The sequence below is a fragment of the Hibiscus syriacus genome, unplaced genomic scaffold, assembly GCF_006381635.1.
Source record: "Hibiscus syriacus cultivar Baekdansim isolate YM2019G1 unplaced genomic scaffold, ASM638163v2 tig00002193_pilon, whole genome shotgun sequence".
NCBI classification, from domain to species: domain Eukaryota; kingdom Viridiplantae; phylum Streptophyta; class Magnoliopsida; order Malvales; family Malvaceae; genus Hibiscus; species Hibiscus syriacus.
In genome coordinates, this window is record NW_024061914.1 from 1352794 (window position 1) to 1375374 (window position 22581).

Below are 22581 nucleotides of genomic sequence, written 5' to 3' on the forward strand. Positions count from 1 at the left end.
TGTGATGACAACAACACTATACTAAGTTAACGAAATGGTAATTCACAAACTCATTAAGAATACCATGGGTGCACACATAGTGTCAAATGGTAATTCATAAATTCATTATGAATACCATGGATGCATACATAGTGTCGAAATGGTAATTCACAAACTCATTATAAATACCATGGATGCACACATAATGTCCAAATGGTAATTCACAAACTCATTATGAATACTATGGATGCACACATAGTGTCCAAATGGTAATTCACAAACTCATTATGAATACCATGGATGCACACATAGTGCTGAAATGGTAATTCACAAACTCATTATGAATACCATGGATGCACACATAGTGCTAAAATGGTAATTCACAAACTCATTATCAATACCATAGATGCACCATAGTACCGAAAGTACACATAGTACTGATACGAAAATGCAACATATGTATTAAACAAAACCGATCGATAAACATCATACGATAATGCAAATCATGCATTAAACAAATTTGATCGATAATCATCATACAAAAATGCAACTTATGATTTAAACAAAATTGATCGATAACCAACATACACAAAGTATGTCGAAATACACCTATGAATCTCAATGCACATACAATGGGCCTTTAAGTCAAATTCACAAATTAAACATTTATTTGAACATCAATAGCTGTTAAAATAATATAGAAGTACATACATTTATTTTAGAGCAGTTCATACTCTAAACTTTATTCATAAAATCATTTTCATTAACTTTATGAAAATATGTTAAGATATGATAAAACATTTTTTTATCAAAACATCGAGGTTGACTCATCGCGAGTCATCATCATATCATATAAGTACATAATAAATGCACTCACGTTTGCCTCCCTTAAGCCCTAAGCAACTTCTTTTCACTTTCACCTTATATACGTCAATTCGTTTGGCACTTGCTTTCAATCGAATATACACATTAACATGATCAATATGAATATCGGAGCTCAATTAACATCTAACCAATTAGCCTTTACTTAAGCGAAATGAAACACCAAATTTAACATTTCAGACTGAATAGTTCTGGTACTCTTCCTGTAGTATCGATGCTTCTCTTCTATGGTACCGATACCTACTTCAGTATCGATACCATTTCGTCATTCTGGAATTTCATCTTTACTTACAAGATTGATACTTACCCTTGGTTTTGATAACTTCACATCAATATCGATACTTATTCAACCAGTATCGATATTGTTCATCCGGTTTATAATATTTCCTTCAATTTAACCTTATAGTATCTGTATTGTTCTTCCAATACCGATACCCTTACCAAGAAATCACCTATTTCACTTCGAAATTTACCCAAACTTCACTTTAATATATTATCATTAACTCTATTCAAGCCCTTAAACTCATTTACACTTATTCCCCTTTAACATCTAAAATCTTCCTTAGAACTCTTGAAACAAAAAATCATACTAATTTTTCAAACATGTTCTCAATCATTACTAAGACTTCAAATACCTTAATTAGGCCTTTGGCAAGTCAAATATGCCTTTAGAATCAAGTTACTAACCAAATTTCATCATTTTACTTAAACACTCACCATACTAATTAACCAATAAATCCTCAATCCTTTAGGTTCTAATCATCTTTAAGCTTCCTTGCATTTTTATGCCACCCAAGCATTAAAAACCAACTCAAAAATGAAAGAAAACCCAACTTGAAAATTAACTCACCTTAGCAAGGAGCTTCACGGGAAAGAGGAGAAGAGAAGATGAAGATGAGTCTCTAGACTTTTGTTTTCCTTTTCTTTAATTCCCCACATGCTTAAATACCCTTTTAAAATGAATTTTAAATTATTTTTCTGCTAAAAGACCATAATACTCCTCCATTCTTCACTCTTTGATAATAAATCCTAAACAAAAAATCCAAAATTAATCCTTGAATTTTTCAATTTATCAAAATTAAACCATTAACTTTTAAATCCTTACACTTTAATTACTGACCCGAGGTTTGGGGTATTACACTTCTCAATTTTCCTCTGCCTAGTAACGATTTTCTTGAGAAATTTAATGTAAGTATGCATTTGGTCAATAGCCTCCAAGAGTAGAACATTAATATATAGCTTATAGAGGATATCCATAAACTTCTTAAAATGAATGTCATTGTCATGCTTCTTCAGTCTTTAAGGGAAGGGCGGTGGGGGTCTGACTTCCTCTACTGCTAGTGTGGGAACAACTTTTGTTATGGCATTTTTTTGTACCCTCAGCAGGTTCACTTGTTAAACCCTCATCCTTGTCATTATCTCCAAGTGTCTCTTCTTGCATCTCATATTTATCTTGCTCAGTTGTGGGGTTGGAATCATCTTTCTTCCTTCCCCCAAACTTATCTTGTTGATTGATCTGGGTGTCACTCCTTAGAGTGATTGCACTACATTACTTCTTACCATGAGCTTTAATGACTTCAGTGTCACTTGGTAGATGACCTGGTTGAAGTTCATAATGTCGCATCAATTTAACCAACCTAACCCTCCAAAGCTCTTAAAGATAAGCTATTTCCTTGTAGCAATGCTCCTTGACCTTAAATTAGAACTCCTTAGTTCTTGATAGATGTGGAATTGTCCTGCAGCAAGGTCTTGGTTAAAGCAATAAAATCCTGTAAGTAAGCTTCCAATGAGTTGGTACTCCACGAAGATGTTTCACTCTTGTTAGAATTTTACCATGGCATAGTTATTTGAAACATGGGGGTTCATTTTTATTTAGCTTCCAAATAGAGTTACTATTATTAGTGGCTCCTTGATTTCTCCATGAAAAGTTAGGATGCTGACGCCACCCTGTGTTATAGGTGTTGGAGTAGGGATTGATGTTATCTTGGTTAAAATTTCCCAAATAGTTGATGGACTCTTGATTGTCTGGGCACTCTTTCTAATGGTGATTGCCATGGCATAAAAGACATGTTATGTTGGCCACATTTACCTCCCTTACTTCGCTAGGGCACTGAAGATTTTTTAGCAAATTGGTGATGGTAGACAATTGAGCTGATGTGGAGTCTTTGGCATCCAACTCAAAGGTCCTTTGAGCCATTTGCCCTATTTCTATCCTTGAAGACAAAAATTGGTAGTCACTACTAGATATCCGGTTAACAATATCAAAGGCTTCCTCAGGTGACTTATCAAGCAAAGTTCCATTTGCTCAGGTATCTAAAATCATCCTCGTGGGAGCATTGACTACATTGTAAAACATCACGACTTGATTCCAATCGTGAAATCCATGGTTGGTCCACTTGCAAAGAAATTATTTATAGCAGTCCCAACACTCATACATTGATTCATCATCATCTTAACGGAAGGATGCAATGTCATTTCTAAGTTAAGTGCTCATGTTCGGCGGATTATACCGCAACAAAAAACTTTTGCATAGATCTGACCATGACTCCATTAAGCCCGATGGTACACCACTCAACCAAGCCCTTTCTTGGTCATGCAATGAATATGGAAACAACTAAAGCTTCAACACATCTTTATGCACTCCTTGTTACCTGAAGGAACCACAAACCTTCAAGAAAGCACGGATGTGTTGCCATGTATCTTAATACGGTAAGCCCCCAAATTATACTATTAAATTCAGTATATTGAACATAATTGGTTTGAGGTCAAAGTGGGTTGCCTAAATCTTGGGTGCTACAATACCAAGGTTCAAATCGTCCAATATAGGAGATAAGTGATCTCGAATAGCATGTGACCGAGCAACATTCATAGCATTTTGAATTGTTGTGGCATTTGGATCTACAGGATCCTCTACTTTGTCTCTACCTTGGTTTTGTAGTCTATACATATTTCTTTGAGCATGTTAAGCACGTCTCCTTTGTCTGAAAGATTGTTCTATCTCAAGATCAATAGGTAGTAGGCCTTCAGATGTCATCTGGTCATAAACCAATAAAACCTGAAAAGGATAAAAGAAATAACAATTAAAACTATACAAAAATAAATAAGTAAAATGAAAATGCTATAACAAAACCGTTAAACTTCCACTTTCCAATCCCCGACAATGGTGCCAAAAACTTGTCCACACTTGGCAAAAATATGTTCAAATATATACAATCGAACAAGTAATATAGAGTGAGTGAGTATCGTCTCCAAGGGGATTGAATGAAATTACAAGTTAAGTTAAAGCACCAATCTAAATTATCTAAGTACAGTTAGTGTGATGGTATGAACAAATGATAATTTTGTGGCAATATGAAATGTATGTAGATGGAATTTCAATGGTAGTGTGGATGGGTTGCAAACATAAATATTATGGCAAAATGATATGCAATGGTAATGTGACAATGAAGCAGGATGAAAATGCTATGGAAAATTGAGATGTACAAAGTGTAGTCAATTGAAAATGCTAAGACAAAAACAATTGAGAATCCAAGATTAAAATAGATAACTTGACAATCCTAACACAAACAAGCTGTAATGGGAATGATTGGTGGGGTTACTAAGGAATCATAAGCTTTGTTTTCTAGAATGGTCCAAACTTCTATGGCTTACTTGCTCGAAAGAGTTTACTAAGAGTGTCCCTATGCTATCTCTAGTCAAGGAACCTGACAAATGAAAATGACACGGTAATACCTCTTGGCATAAACAATAGCATAAAATGTATCGATTAAGTTCTACTCTTTTTAGTCATTGAAATCCTATAATTATCTCTAAGGTGGATTATGTTTTAGTTAGCATCTAAAATCCATTGCTCATGTTGATCCTCACATAGTTTCTCTTGAACACTAAGCATTGAATCACCTAGTTTCTCTCGAACATTAAGTAGTGAACCTAAGAAACAACTACTCTCATAACTCTTACAATCCTACGTAATTAAATACAATGAGCAAAGCAAATAATAACCATAAAAACTTAAACCATTCATTAAAACAAACACTTAACCATCCATAAATTACCCACACTAAATAAGGTTTAGTTCATGGTGGGATCTAAATCATCCAAAAATATCATTTTTTTCATAACAACCCAAAAAATATAAAGGAAAATAAAGCACAAAGGTGGAGGAAAAACTCCCAATACGCACTGTTGTGAGCTCCCTCAACCACAACGAACTAGCTTAACAACGCTAGCTTCTCTTGAACGCCTAGCTCGCCACTCCCTTGAGCTTTCAAATGGAGGATACCACTAAAAATATGAAAAGGGCGAGAATAACATATGAAAGCTTGTAGTTGCCCTCTCACTCTTGCCTCTCTCACTATTTCCTAAAAGAATCCTCCCCTATTTTTGTGGCATATTTTCTATTTATACTAAGGGAATGTCATGGGATTTTATCTGAAAATTCCCTTATTACCCTAGGTAACATCCTCTCACATGAAAGGGAGTACAAAGGTGGCATTGGTCCCCTCCTAGGTGGCAAGTAGATGGAATCACATGTGGGTTGGCTCTTTTATAAAAATATTTTCAGCTCTTTTTTGTCTTTTTATGTGCCCATAAATGCCATCATAGTCGTCACAACATTTTCCTCATGCTTCATCAATCCAAATTGATACGACAATTCCCCTTGCTCACCTTTGGCTTCATGAACCTGCACATCACCAACCAGACACAACCTTTCCCATCAATAAGAACCATTTTCAAAATAAACAACCACATGAAGTTGAATCCACCAAATACAAATATATGCTCCTAGATTCATCTATATGATCCTAAATGTGACTTAAGACTACCAATAACTTAAGTGAAAATACCCTAAATATTAATCAAGCAATGTCGTTCACAAAATCAAATTATCCCTAGACAATCAGACTTCCTAAACAGGAAGGACAATATTATCTCCGTATGTATAATTGTATAAATATGACTAGATATCCTCAACACGAAGGAATAATGTCATCCATAGACTAGATCTCCTCAACACTAAGTAGTAATGTTACCATTAGATTTAATATCAAGCAAATCGCCTAGAAACAACCAGATCTCTTCAACATAAAGGAGCATTATTGTTTCCAAAGTAAAACTATCTCCAGGTAATCAGAGTTCCTCAACACGAAAGAATGGTGTTGTCTTTAGATGCACAATCTTTCAACTACGACTAATCGTCCTCAACATGAATAAACAATGTTGTCAACAAACCCAACATTCTCGAACAAAGTGTCAAATCATCAAAAATAAGTAGACTTCCTCAACGTGAATGAATAGAATGCTTGTATCCTTTGTGATTATTTTTCTTGAAGCAAAATTTCATCTTGCTTATCACAGTTTCCCTTGAAACACAAACTTAAAAATTTTGCCTCACTCGAGGTAGTTTTCTTTCAAAAGAAAAAACATTTTCACATAAGATAATTTCTTTTAAAAACGAATTTTATCTCGCTCGAGACAGTTTATTTTGAAACACAAAACATTAACATCATTTTTCTTGAAATAAGTTATGTCTTGTTTAAAAAAAATTCCCTCGAAAGTGCAATTTTTAAAATTTTAAAATTCGACTCTTTTAAGAATGTTTCTCTTGAAACCGGATTTTGAAAACATCTCCCTTGATATAAAGTTTTAGTCTCCTTGAGAAAATGTCAAATATCAGTGGAAAAGGTGAAATCGGACAAAAACTTGTTGTTTTTTTATCTTTTCCCTATTCTTGTTAACATAAGAATGGACAAAGAGAGACAACTATAAACACCCATTTTGTTCAAATTTTTAGTTTTATTTTATTTTTTATTATATATTAATTATTAATATTCAATTTTATCTTATTGAATACCCAAAAGCAAGCCTAACAGACCTAAAATTACAAACCATAGCCCAACCTAAACTAACACTAACCCTAAGCCTTCATCATCTTCTTGGTGCCGCCACTACCAACTTAGAAAACCCACCATGGGAGCTACTTTCGTCAATTTTGAAGTTGCCACTATTGATGATTGGTCAGTTCAACAACTTCAACGTCATCATCTTGTCATAGCAATAAAAATAAAATCAACAAAAATATCAACAAAATCAAAGAAAACCCCAAAATTCTAGAAATTTAATATAAGTGTTCATTACCTCTACCTATCATTTGTCATGGTTATACACCTCTACCATCTCTGACCTCATCTGCAGTAAGGAGTCCTTCAACCGCTTACAACAACGCATGAGTGAAGGAAAAAGATCAGACTATATATAATCTGAGAAATCACAAGAGATAGGGGCAGTTGAAAACCAAATCAAGAGGAGATTCGAATAGAAAAAAAATGAAAAAACATATCAGAAAGAGAAAATCAACAAAAATAGAAAAAAGGGTCAAAAGAAAAAGAAAATCTTACCAAAAGTTATCCTCGTTTCTCCACTGGAGCTGTAAGAGCCCTTTAGATATTTCAAAGGTAATCATTTTTGTTGAGATTTAAGAGAAGTTTCATAAATAAAAAGTTTTAGAGACTATTTTAGGATTGGTGGGGTTTGAGAGATCGTTAGGTGGTTTTTCCTCCCTCTCTTTCGTTGAGGAAGAAGAGATAGGAGAGCCCCAAGAGCAACGCAAAAGTGAATATGATTCAAGAACCCTATTTTCTAGCTTTTTATTCCCAATGTGCAACGTCATTTTGGATAAGAAATCCATGGCTTAGGGTTAGGGGTTGTTTACTTGAGAAAATTCTATATTTTGCAACATTTTAAATTTAATCACTAATAAAGTTTAATTTCTATTGTTTTGGGCCTTTACTTTTTTTAATGATTTTATTTTAGTCTCTTTTATGTCTATTTGCCTTTGTTTATGTTTTTTTTTACATTTGCCACTTAACTTTAATAATTTTCATTTTAGTCTTGAATATTTATTGTTTTATTCTGATTTCAGTGCTGGTAATGTCTAATAATTATTCTTGTTGCTATGATTTTTATTAGTTTTTCTATCTAGCCTTTAAAATTATCACTTTTTTAGTTTAACCACTGAAAATTTATTTATTTATTTATTTTTACTCGGTCATTTTAATCCCTATAGTATGTATATATATTTTGTATCATTACTATTATTTTAAGTATTTTTACTATAAGTTTATATATATATATATATATTAGGTACCAATTTTGAACATTATGGAGATGCTTACTCTGCCCCACACATAAACGACTCACGAAACCTGAATATTAATCTTTGAAAAACACAGACCAAATATTTTCTAAAAATATATTTTTAAAATTGTTTTAATGGATATTTTTAGGTATATGACGTACCTAACCCGAAGGTTGATAACGACTCCAAATCAAATTAATTCAAATTTTATCAAAAATTCTAATTTTTCAAATAAAATCATAATTATTTTTAAAATATGGTTACGACACCTTGTAGGAAAGAAAGAAAGAAATATAAAAATTTTACAAGTTACTCATTTCAAAGTTCAATCTTGAGCCATAACAACCAGGTACACGAAATTGCATCACAGGAAGTAGAGTGAATACCAACAATCGATCCACCAAAGATAAGAATCCTTCCTCCAGGAAGGCTCACGGTAACATGATCAAGTCTTGGAGGTGGAGGCTATGCCACCTGGATTTCCAGCACCAGGCATTCCACTCCCAGTTACGCATCTCTTCGCTTAAATCCATTGTGAATACATCACTAGAGCGATACTAGAGTGGACCACCCTTAGCAAGACCCCCAAACATCAATATTTTCTGGCCACCATAAAATAGTAGTGTTAACCCAAACGAGAAAGTGGGGTCCATGTTAAAAGTATCTCTCCCCACATAGGTTTCTCCATTTAAAAATCGAGCAAAAAGGATCACTAAGAAGTACTCCGAAATCTGTACAACCACCAGAAACAATCAGCTTGGTCCCATCAAGAGTACAACAGTTGTTCCATGATCTAGGAAGAGGAGGATTCAAATCATGAGATCGCTCACCAGGTTAGAGGCTTGTATCCAAATCTAGCACAAAACATCATTGAGCATTCCCTGCCTTCAACAGCCACCAAATACCACCAGATTAGATCCATTCACACAAGATAGTGTATGTCCCCACTGATCAGGTGGATGAGAGCTCACCTAGGCATGTTGCCACTTAGAGTTGCTGGAGTTTAGATCCAATACAAAGGTCTCATTCATCGATTGCATTTTACCCCTTCACCACCGAAAGCACAACACGATTCTCAATAACACAAGCACTAAAGTTACACCATAATGGTTTAACAATACCTCCAATAGTAAGTTTCCTCCATACAGATGCTTCAAGAGTGGTCAATTCACTTGCCAACCTTACCCACGCGAGTCTCTTTGCACCAGGAACCATCTCTAAAACACGTGTACTCTCACGAGCCCTGTATTTTTTTCTAAAAGATATTTGTCATAGCATTTTAGTTACATATAGTTTCACTTAGGAAATATCTACATGTAGTGGATAAGTTTTACAGAGGCAAACTTTATTTGGTTTAACTGATGCTTTTGAGGAGGAAGGTTGTTTGTTGGTTGTGTTGATTCAGGAAATAACTAAGGAAGAATTCATTTTCCAATATAAATCAATTTGCTAGGGCCAATGGAACATAAGAAGACGACAGTGAGGAATAAATGTTCTTGCCTAAGTGAAAGATATCTTACAAATCTGATGCAACTTAACGAAAATGCTGGCATCACTTGCCCAACTTCAACCTCATGTGCAATCATGCCCTTATTAAGTTAATTGAGACCTCTTCCAACTGCTATATCTTAATAAAATAGGTATGACATCAAGGGTATTTAGGGAATTTCCGAGGGCACTAAACCCTAGAAATTCCCACTATAAATACCCCATTATAACTCTTAATGAGGGGGATCGAAACCAATAGAAGAGAGGAGAATATACCCGAGGCTTGAAGTAGGTGGCTGCAGCACTTCACTTTCACACCGTCCCCCACTCAACCGTCCTTGGTGCCCTCCATAACCGGACTTCATTGGAGTGGTGGCCAGGCCCTAGAGAGAGGATGGTCACTGGAGCAGCCATTGTGGTGGTCAGTATGTCACGACAGAGCTCTGATTTTGGGAGTTTTACTTCATTTGTCTCTTATTTCTATATCATTTAAATGGTTGTACTTAAAGATTGATTTTTTGATTATATTTACCACACCATAACAATTTTATTTGGTGTTGGATGGCGCTTGAATGATACCATATTCAATTGTTAATGAATGATGCATTTTTTGTTTATGCTAAGTGTTGTTTTGTTCATTGTTTCAATATTTTTCCTCGATGTTGTAAGAGCTTTTGAGAGATTTTTTGGTGCCACGATAAACATTCCTAGTCTTCATAAGAGCCTTCGAGAGATTGTCATTTTCTAGGAGTAGATGCCTAATATCGAGAGAGTTAGGGTAGATCTACGTGAACAAGAGAACTAATCCGAGATGGTGAGGTTCTAATATGTATTAGAGATAAGGAAAATGTTTTATTCGACTAAAAGGGGTAAATACTTGAATAAGATAGGCCGAAGGCTACAATTTACGTAGAGGGGTATTGCCGCAACAATAGTTTGACAAACCAAGGGTTGTAATTCACACCGAGTAGTATTGCCATAGCAAAAGACCTAAAACACTCTAGTAAATCCTGTCGAGCAGCACAAGCATAACATTCTGAATCATCATAGACGTAGAATAATTTTTCACCGTAGCAAATCCAACTCAAGTGCTCCATTAGAAGTTTAATTGTGTGAGGCTTTCTTGAATATTTGACACTCAAACAATTTTTATTGCCTTGATAATTTTTACTTGTTAACCTTTCATTACTTTTTTGCCTTGACCAAAATTTTCTAGTAATTGCACTTTACAATTTTTCTTGCCTCGGTAACACTTTTCCATCTGTTAATATCATTAGATACTACTCATTTTTCCTTTGTGAATATCTTTCAATAAGAATCGTAGGACAAGTTAGTGACACCTAGTTCTAGTTGTTGCAAACGTCAAAATATTCCCATCAATCCTTGTGGAGACGATAACTCACTTACTACTATATTACTTGCATCTATTGGGTATACTTGCATAGATTTGCATGCCACAAAACACACATTTTCACGCGATCAAGTTTTTGGCGCCGTTGCCGGGGATTGGCAACTAGAGCAATTTTGATAATTTTTACCATAACAATTTTATTCTCTTGTCATATTTTCTTTATTTATTTTAGTTTTACTTGTTTGTTTTCTTATTTTCTTTTGTAGGTTTTTTTTGTTGCATGACCACGAGATCTACTGACAAACCATTAATACCATTCGACCCTGAGATTGAACAGTTATTCAAACAAAGGTGACGTGATCAGCGTGCCAGAGACTATATGAATCGACTGGAATTTCAAGATGATAACCCTATGGATGATCAGGCAGATCTCGATGTCGCGAAAAATAATATTCCCCAAAATGCTGCAAGACCACGAGCTATACGAGATCACTTAAATCATATTCTCGATGTTTCCACCCTATAATTATGTCACTACAAATACAGGTAGCCCACTTTGAACTCAAACCGGTGATGTTCAACATGTTGAATTCTATCGGTCTGTTTGGTGGCTTGCCTAATGAAGATTCTAGACAATATGTGTGTGTTTTCCTTGAAGTATGGGACTCATTTAGGCAACAAGGAGTGCATGAGGACGTGCTAAAACTAAAATTATTCCCCTACTCTTTATGTGACAGAGCAAGAGCTTGGTTGAGTGGAGTCCTATCTAGCTTAATGGAATATTGGGCTGACTTATTCCAAAATTATGTTCTTTGATACATCTTGTCCAATATGCACACCCAGCTCCGCAATGACATTGCAAGTTTTCTCCAAGGCGATGACGAATCCTTGTATGAGTGATGGGACATATATAAAAGTTTTCTTCAAAAATGCACCAACCATGGATTCCACGATTGGACTTAAGTTGTCATGTTCTATAATGGTGTCAATGAACCTACTCACATGATGTTGGATGCTTCGGTGAATGGAACTTTTCTTGATAAACCACTCAAGGAAGCCATTGATATCCTCGATCGGATAGCCAACAATGACTATCAATTCCCATATGCAAGTCTTCGAACTGGTAGGAAAATATCTGGGGCATATGAACTTGACGGTAAGGATTTAGTTTCTACCCAACTACCATAACTAAGACAACTAACTCAGTATGCATTCTTTGTCATGGAAACCATCATGAGAGTGAATGCCCAGAAAATTAGGAGTCCATCAATTTCGTGGGCAATTTTAACAAAAGCAACAATAACCCCTACTCTAATACATACAATCCTGGATGGCGACAACATCCAAATTTTTTGTGGGGTAATCAAGGAAGCAACGATAACAACTATGCAGGTAATTTTAATAGGCCACAGCAAAATGTTTCTGAACATTTAAGTGTGCAACATCAAAAGATACCCAGGCAAAATAATAATAAAGGTAATGCATTTTCATCGAATTCTAACTCCATTGAAGCTTCACTGTAGGAATTTATGGCCTTAATAAAAGATTTCATGGCTTCAACAAAGACCTTGATACGAACACTCATAAACAATCAAGGAGCTTTGTTACAAAGCCAAACAACTCTATTACAAAACCATAGTTCATCCTTGAGAACGTTGGAGAATCAAGTGGGCCAAATTGCCACAACAATACACTCTCACCCAGAAGGAAGTCTCCCTACTGATACTGAGGTCATTAAACCTCATGGAAAGGAGAAATGCAGTGAGCTTACATTTAGAAGTGGTGTCCAAATTAATCTCGATTATAAGTTTGGGGAAATAAGCGAGAAATTTCATGCCAATGCACTACACAGGAAGAACCAGAAGGTCAAGCTGAAGATGTTGAACAAGAATACTTGTTTGAGGAGAAGGAAAAGGACGAGGGGTCAATAAGTCAACCCAATGATGGCAAAAATTTTATTTCCAAGACAAAAGTTTTACCCCAATCTGCAGCAGATGAAATCATACCTCCACTGCCTTTCTCTCAGCAGTTAAAGAAGTATAATGATGAGATACAGTTCAAAACGTTTGTTGATGTCCTTGATAAGTTGTACATTAATGTCCCACTGCTCAAAGCTATTGATCAGATGCCTTCTTAATCCAAGTTCTTGAAGGATATTGTCACGAAAAAGAGAAAGGTGGAAAGAATAGAAAATTTTCCACGATAACAGAATATTGTTCAACATTGAGTAAACTTTCGCCGAAGCAAAAAGATCCTAGAAGTTTTGTTATACCATGCTCCATCGGTGATAAGTATATTGGAAGAGCCCTTTGTGATTTGGGGTTAAGCGTAAACTGATGCCCAAGCCCATATTCTTGAAACTTGGAATGGGTAATGCTCGACCAACCATCATAATTTTGCAACTGGTGGACCGATCACATGTTCGTCCCAAGGGAAAAATTGAAGATGTGATAGTTAAAGTGGAAAAGTTCATCTTTCCATTAGATTTCCTTATTTTAGACTGTGAGACTGATAAAAATGCACCTATTATTCTTGGGCTTCCTTTCTTACCCATTGGGCGCATCTTAATAGATTATGAGAATGGAGAGTTTACGATGAGGGTGGCTGATCAAAGCATCACTATCAATATGATCAACACTCTTAAGTATACTGATGATTCTTAAGAATTTCATTGCATTGGAGACATAGAGCCTCATGAAGAAGACAAGACATATATTTTTGGTCTAGGAAAATTTTTTATATCTAGATGAATATGATACTCTATGCAAAGATAACATTGCCCATATTCACGAGCCTAAAATATTTTACGGTGACGATATTTTACAGCCAAAGAGAAACAATAATTTTGGCCCATGTGAATTTTACCAGAATGAGGAAGGCAAACTATTGGCCAAGGAAATTTTTTTCCAACTCAATAAAATGTAGGATTTATTGAAGATAGAACAAATAAAGAGTCTGAGGATTATTCACTGGAGGTGGAAGAGTCTAGCTTACTTCCAGATAGACTATGTATGAGATTCAAACCCCTTGATTTCAATGAATTTATTCCTCCAAAATCGTCGTTACAACATGCGCCTACCTTAGAACTTAAACCTTTTCCATCACATTTGAAATACATTTATCTAGGGAGTGACAATATTTTACCAGTTAAAATTTCTGCTAGTCTAATCCCAAGCAAGAGGGTAGTTTGTTGAATGTTTTTTCACAAAACAAAACACTCTCATGTGAACTATGGCAAACTTGAAGGGAAACATCCCTACCATATGCATGCACAAGATCCATCTAGACGAGTGTCATAGCGATTATGAGAAACCCCAAAGAAGACTTCATCCTATAATAAAGAAAGTGGTAATGAAGTAAATCATAAAATAGCTCGATGTTGGGGTAATATATCCCATATCTGATGCTCTTATGTTAGTCCGGTTCAATGTGTTTCGAAAAAAGGTGGAGTGATCGTGATAAAGAATTAAAATGATGAGCTTTTGACTACAAGAACTATCACAGGCTCCCAGATTTATATGGATTACAAAAAGCTTAACAAGGCAACAAAGAAAGACCACTTCCCCGTTCCTTTTATTGATTAGATGCTTGATCGGTCCGTAGGCAAGGTATTTAACTATTTCCTTGATGGATATTCTGGGTATAATAAGATTGACATAGCACCTGAAGATCAGGAGAAGACCACATTCAACTTCCCGTATGGTATATATGCCTTTCGGAGAATGTCGTTCAGACTATGTAATGCCCCGGTAACTTCTAAAAGATGTATGGTGGTCATTTCCTCAGACATGGTGGAGGACTTCTTGGAAATATTTATGGATGATTTTTCGTCTCGGGCGATGACTTTGACTGATAGCTCGGTAATTTATCTAAAGTGCTGAAGCGATGTGAGGAGTCCAACCTTGTGTAAAATTGGGAGAAATACCACTTAATGGTGACAGAAGGAATTGTGTTGGGACACAAAATTCCGCGCCAAGACATCGAGTTTGATAAAGCCAATGTGGAAGTAATTGAGAATTTGCCTCCACCTGCCACTGTGAAGGGCATCAGGAGTTTTTTAGGGCATGCAGGATTCTACAGACGTTTCATCAAGGATTTTTCAAAGATTTCAAAGCCTTCGTGTTTGTTGCTGCAACAAAACCAACAGTTTGTGTTCAATGATGAATGCCTCAATGCATTCACTAATTTGAAAAAAAACTTGCCTAGGCACAAATTGTTGTTCCACCTGATTAGGACACCCTTTTCAAGCTGATATACGATGCCAATGACTATGCAGTAGGGGCAGTTCTAGGGAAAAGAAAGGTAAAATTTTCCATGTCATTTACTATGCTAGTCGTACCCTTAATGATGCACAACTTAATTATACCACCACTGAAAAAGAATTATTTTTAAGGTATTCGCCTTTGATAAGTTTAAGGCATATCTTATATAAACTAAGGTCATTGTACATACATATCACTCTGTCATTAAGTACCTAGTTAATAAAAAGGATGCCAAGCCTAGGCTTATTAGATGGATACTCTTGGTACAAGAATTTGATATAGAGGTGAGAGATAGGAAGGGTACTGAAAACCAAGTAGTGGATCACTTATCTAGGCTAGAGAACAATAACATTTTTCATGACATGAAAGAAATTTAGGAAGATTTCATTACGAGAAAATATTATTTGTCACGGTAGTGTTGTGGTACGCTAACATAGTTAACTTTCTTGTTAGTGGTATTATGCCTTCAGATTTATCTAGCCAGGGCAGGAAAAAGTTCAGACACTACGTTCGCCATTATTACTGGGATGAATCGTTCCTATTCAAACAATGTGGAGACTAAATAATCCGAAAATATGTCCCTGAAGAACATAAGGAGATTCTATTTCATTGTCATACATCCCCGTGTGGTTGGTATTTTAGTGGGATGAGGACTACTGTGAAGGTCCTCCAATCTAGATTCTACTAGCCCACCTTATCCAAGGATGTGCATGACTTCCATAAGTCATGTGATCGTTGTCAACGCACGGGGAATATATCAAAGAGAAATGAGATGCCATGGCAAAATATTTTGGAGGTCGAACTCTTCGATGTATGGGGAATTGATTTTATAGACCCTTCCCAGCATCTTTTGGTGATCTGTACATCCTCTTGGATGTGGACTATGTGTCCAAATGGATGAAACTCGTGGCAAAACCTCTTAATGACTCCAAGATTGTGCTAAAGTTCTTGCACAAAAATATATTCATGTGTTTTGGGGTACCACAAGCAATTATCAGCGATGAAGGCACTCACTTCGACAATAAATTAATTACCAAGGTGATGCAAAGATATGGGGTGCGTCATAAAAATGCCACAGTATATCATCCCCATATCAATGGGCAAGCTAAGGTTTCAAATCTTGAGATCAAACAGATCCTTGAGAAGGTGGTAAACTCTAAATAGAAATATTGGTCACCAAAGCTGGATGAGGCACTGTAGGCATATCACACGGCATTTAAAATGAAACTCGAGATGTGTCCATTCAAGTTAGTCTACAGCAAGGCATGTCATTTTCCTGTGGAATTAGAACACAAGGTGTACTAGGCCATCAAGAAACTAAATATGGATGTGCAGCTTGCTGGAGAACGAAGATTATTGGAATTAAACGAGATGGACGAATTTTGAGCTCAGGCGTATGAAAATGCTCTCCTTTACAAAGAAAATAAAAAAGATGGCATAACAGAAAAATTTTGCCAAGGCAATTTTTTCCAGGACAACAAGTATTGCTCTATAATTCAAGACTCAAGTTAATTCTAGTTAAGATGAAGTCCAGATGGTCAGGAATGTTCTTAGTACATCAAGTGTATATCCATGGTGAAATCGAAATCTCAAAATTGGATAATGGGACTACTTTTAATGTGAATGGTCAAAGGATTAAAGCTGAAAGCATACAACGGGAACACCAATCATGCGAGATAAAACGGCGACGCTACTCCATGACGCCTAAGAGTTTGCTCCTATTTCCCTTATTTTATTCTGCACGAGTTGCTTATTTTGATTTTATTCTCTAATTTATTGATCTTGTGATATGTGGAAGTTTAGGGTTGAATCTTAGGCATGGAATGAAGCAAACCCTGATAATTTATTTAGCGACACATTTTTAGAGGGAAAGTTTTTTCCTTCATTATTTTATTCATTTTTATCCTATAAACAAATCTTTTGCATTAATAACCATACCTTCTTTTCTTTTTCTTTTTAGTTATTTACCTCTAAGAAACTACCCACCTTCTCCAAAACTGCCTACTTTATTCTCTCTCTCTCCATCCTCTTTCACTCACTTTTCATACTCATTTTTGTTTTCTCCCCCATTCACCAAAACCCTCCATAGTTACCATCCAAAATCTTTTCTATTTTCACAAAATTTGTTATCAAAAAAATGATGGCTTACTCTAAGTCAAATCCTGGTGTGTCAACTTCATCTGCCACGGCTACACGTTTCCAGCGCTTCCAAAGTGTGGAGGCTAAGACGAGATTTAGGATGCTGCAAAAACGAAAAGTTTACCTAGTGGATGGTTTTTGCTTCCCTGCTGCTGACGAGGAACCATTCAGGAAAGAGGTGATGGACATTGTCCGAAAACACAGCTGAGAAAAGTTCGCCCGACATCCAAAGGCAATGGCACGGTACTGGTTCGGGAGTTTTATGCACATCTGGGAGACCTGTCCCAGCACTCTGTCTATGTGCGAGGCAAGTTCATCCGTTTCACTCCGTCTGCCATCAATAGATATTTTAAGCTCAGAAAAGTCAAAAATCAACATAAGGAATTTCTTATTGAGGCAGATTCTGAGACATACGATGGTGTGCTGGAGGACTTGTGTTTTGGTTGGGAAATGTTTGAAGGGAATGCCCCAATCGAAAGCGTGTGGATCTCAATGCTTTTAAACCAGTCACAAAACTGTGGAACCACTTCTTGAAGGGCAAGCTGATGCCACCTCGCACAACACCACATTGTTGCTACGGCTATTAATGTTGTTGCATTCCATTATCTACAGGCTCTCAATCGATATGGACAAAATTATCTTCGAGCAGGTTCACAAATGTGTAAAGAGGGCCAGAGGTAACTTAATTTTTTCCAATTTAATAATTGCTTTATGCAAGATTAGAACGAGGTGCCAAATCTGTAGCCGCGACGAGAATGGCTGTTGTAGTCACCAACACTCGGGAGACACGAGAGAAGCTAGATCGCTTGGAGGGTCACTTGTAGACCTTCTTCAATTATGTCAAGGCCATAGATACACAACTAAATGCGTTTTTCAAAGAACTGCTACCAGTTACCACTGAAGACCTACTATCATTTCCTGAAGAATTATTAAAAAAATCAGTACCCATATGCGGCAACACATTTTTCTCCTCGGCACCAGACATTCCACCCAATTCCCCAGTTGATGTCTCCCCTCTTGTCATTGATGTATCTCCAATCCATGTAGAAGGCCAGGGTCAGACGAATGAGTACATCAGCTCATCATTTTACTCTTCTGAGCGTACTCAGGAAATCCCCCCGAATTTTTCGAAGCTGAAGATTTTAACCCATCCACAAATTCTTTTGCACCAGTTCCATAGCATCCCAACCCTGATACATCCCCTGAACAGCCACATAATCTCAACATTGAACCAGTGATCAACCCTTAAGCTAGTTAGCCCCTATACGTACCTACTAAGACCTCCCCAAACGAGAAGATGCCCCGACCAAACAATCCTCCCAGTACCCGACGTCACCTCAAGCGCTTAGCATGTCGTATTTCTATTCCACCTCCATCATCGCTTCCATTAGAAGACGTAGGATCTGCAAGCCTCCTTCCTCTTGAGCGATGTAGCACCCGCGCATCCAGCAAAACTTCTTCACCACAGTAAGGAATCGTTTTCACTTGCAATTACATCATCATTTTAGAGTAAATTCTTGCATTAGATTTTCATGCATTGAGGATAATGCACCCCTCATGTTTGGGGGAGGTGTTGTGTCTCAAACTTACTTAGTTGCATTTGATAATGATTGGTTAAAATATTTTTTTGTCATGACACGAGTATGTTAGGATAGTTGTTGGAATAAGTTAAGGATGCCCAATGATGAATGTAAATTCTTATTGCCTAGGACAGAATTTGTTTATGATTGTTGAAGGATAGAGCCGACCCTAGGACTTGATACTTTGTGATTTTGTTAACATGATTATATGTTTTCTCTGCTTAAGGTGCTTAGAAAATTTTAGAAAAGAACTTTTTGCGTGTCGTGGAATTAAATGATTGAAAATATTAAGTTGAACTCCTTAATGTTTTGAATTATGTTGAATTGCAAATAAATACATCGGCATAACTGTATAGGGACACTCCTCTATGCGATGGCATGACCTAGAAAACTCCTTAAATAAATGGTTTCCTCAGCATATGAGTGAATGAAAGTAGTCACGGGATGACTCTACCTGACTAGCTCGGAGGATGAAGGTATGCTCCTTTTCACCTAGAGTGTGGGATGGTTGGTGTGATGAATTGACTTCCCTTAAAGCAATTTAAAAAAAAGAGAACAAAACAACACAAAGTTTGAAGTTACATATTGAATAAATATGAGTGTGATAACTCCGTAAAAGACTGTGTTTTGCGTCTTTTTACTTAGGTTATTGTTTGTCTAAAATCTATTTGTCATGGCATTTTAGTTGCATATAGTTTTACTTAGGACATGTCTGCATGTGGTGGATAAGTTTTGTTGATGCAAATTTTATTTGTTTTAACTGATGCTGCTGAGGAGGAATGTTGTTTGTTGGTTGTGTTGTGTTGATATAAGAAATGACTAAGGAATAATTCAATTTCCAAGACAAATCAATTTGATAGGGCCAGTGGAACATAAGAAGATGACAGTGAGGAATAGATTTTCTTGCCTAGGCGAAAGATATCTTGCAAATCTGACGCAACTCAACGAAATTGCTGACATCACTTACCCAACTGAACCTCACGTGCAATCATGCCCTTATTAAGTTAATTGAGACCACTGCCAGTTGCTATATCATTCATAAAATAGGTATAATATAAAGGATATTTAGGAAATTTCCAAGGGCAATAAACCCTAAAAATTCCCACTATAAATACCCCATTATAACTCTTCATGAGGGGATTGGAATCGAAGAGAAGAGAGAAGAATATACCGAAGGCTTGGAGTAGGCGACTGCAGCACTTCACTTTCACACCGTCCCCACTCGACCGTCCTTAGTGCCCTCTATAGTTGGACTTCATTGGAGCAGCGGCCAAGCCCTCGAGAGAGGCTGGTCACCGGTGCAGGCATGGTGGTAGCTAGAATTCACGACATATCTTTGATTTTGGGAGTTTTTTCCTTTATTTTTCATTTCCATGTCGTTTAAAGGGATATACTTAAATATTGATTTTTGTATGATATTTACCACACCATAACTTTTTTATTTGGTGATGGATGACGCTTGAATGATACCTTATTCAATTGTTAATGAATGATGCAGTTTTTGTTTATGCTAAGTGTTGTTCTATTCATTGTTTCAATATTTTTCCTTGATGTTGTAAAGCTTTTAAGTGATTGCCTGGTGCCACGGAAAAACATTCATAACCTTCGAGAGATTGCCATTTTTCTATGAGTATATGCCTAATATCTAGAGAGTTAGGGTATATCTACATGAACAAGGGAATTAATCTAGGATGGTGAGGTTCTAATGTGCCTTAGAGATAAAGAGAGGGTTTCATTCGACTAAGAGGGGTAAATACTTGAATAATATAGGTCGAAGGCTATAGTTTACGCTGAGGGGTATTGCCTCAACAACAGTTTGACAAACCAAGGGTTATAGTGCACACCGAGTAGTATTATCGTAGCAAAATACCTAAACACTCTAGTAAATCCTGTCGAGCAGCACAAGCATAGCATTTTGAATCATCATAGACGTAGAATAATTTGTCACCGTAGCAAGTCCAACTCAAGTGCTCCGTTGGAAGTCTGATTGTGTGAGGTTTTTCTGAATATTTGACACTCGAACAATTTTTATTGTCTTGACAATTTTTACTTATTTATTTTTGCGTACTTTTATTGCCTCAACCAAACTTTTCTGCTCATTGCACTTTACAATTTTTCTTGCCTTGGCAACACTTTTCCATCTGTTCATATCATTAGATACTACTCATTTTTCCTTTTTGAATATCTTTCGATAAGATTCATAGGACTTGTTTGTGACACCTAGTTCTAGCTATTGCAAACGCCAAAAAGTTCCCATCAATCCCTGTAGAGACGGTAACTCACTTACTATTATATTACTTGCATCGATTGTGTATACTTGCACAGATTTGACTACCACAAAACACACATTTACACACGATCACCAACTGATGCAATGTCTCTTGGTGTCAATAGTCAAAGTATCTTGAGAGACAACACCTCATCACTCAATTGCAATATCCCACAAGACCCGTGAGAGACATTTTGGTCCCTAACTACAGCAAGACAAAAACTAAAAATCCTGAACGAGGATGACAAGATGATTTCAAAGATTTCTTTATTGAATATCCTAACATTTGACCGAGATCAATGTTTGACTTGGTAAAGAAATGGATTCCAATAACATGAATGATTGTCTCATCATCTCCATTTAGTGTAAGACGCAGTCTGTTCATCAATGAAGATCCATCCTTTTTAAAATTAAACAACTCACCTTGGAATTTAATTTCCTCCTCAAGGCATCTCCGTGTTTCAGAAACAACTATGGAGTCCACCAATTGGGGTTGTCTTTTTGCAAATGGTCCTCTACATTGCAAGAAACAGCTGAAATAAATTACAAGCAAAATTTCAGAGCAAAGCAGAACAACTTGCAACAATCAATAACTGATCACAAGATTAATAGTAATTATAATTTCCCTTCCACAAGAAAATTTATGGGCAACAAAGTGCGTAACTTAAATAGAAACTATTAGAATTCCTAAGATTAAGGACAAAATACTTACCTTAGTCCTAAGAGTTACCTTATATAGTATGATCTAATATTAGCCTCTAATTCTTAGGATGTCACTGATTTTAAGGATTGTTTCCTTATTTGTACTTAGTTCTCCATATAAAGGCTGTAAATTAATTAATAAAAAGTAACAATCTTCTTTTTAAGGATTGTCATCTATAATCTCTCGTCCCAAACGTCCCTCCTCTTTAGTCTCTTTTGCCTCATGCTTTATTCCTTCCCATGGGTGACACTGTCGAAACTTTATCTGAGACTGAAACCTCACAAATGATTCTAAATATCAATAGAGGAACCCCTCAAGGGGGCCTTAATTCCTCTCTTATAATCACTAACCATCGACTAGATGGGAAAAATTCATGCAATGGTCCCAATCGATCATTATGGTGATTCGTGGTCATGGCAAACTAGGATATATCAATGGAGACATCCCACGACCATCCACAACAGACCCAACTTATGGAACTTGGGAACTCAACAACTCGATTGTAATGGCTTGGTTCATTAATTCAATGGAAGTCCATATTAGTCGCACCTACCTCTTCTTCAAAACTGCAAAAGTTATGTGGGATGAAATCAAAGAAAACTACTCGGATCTTAGAAATGCCTCCCAATTATGTAAGATTAAACTAAAGTTGAAGGACATCCGACAAGGAACACTTGAAGTAACTTACTACTACAATAATCTGAAAATTTTGTGGCATGAACTAGACTTGTACTATGAGACAGATTGGGGAGAAGGCGCAGAGCACACCATGTTTATGACTCGCCTCAAT

The 22581-nt window shown here is 36.4% G+C and overlaps 1 pseudogene; it reads right to left on the minus strand.

Moving 5' to 3' along the window:
* Nucleotides 1-8317: 8317 nt before the first annotated feature.
* Nucleotides 8318-22015, minus strand: LOC120137877 (annotated as a pseudogene).
* Between the last annotated feature and the right edge of the window lie 566 nt (nt 22016-22581).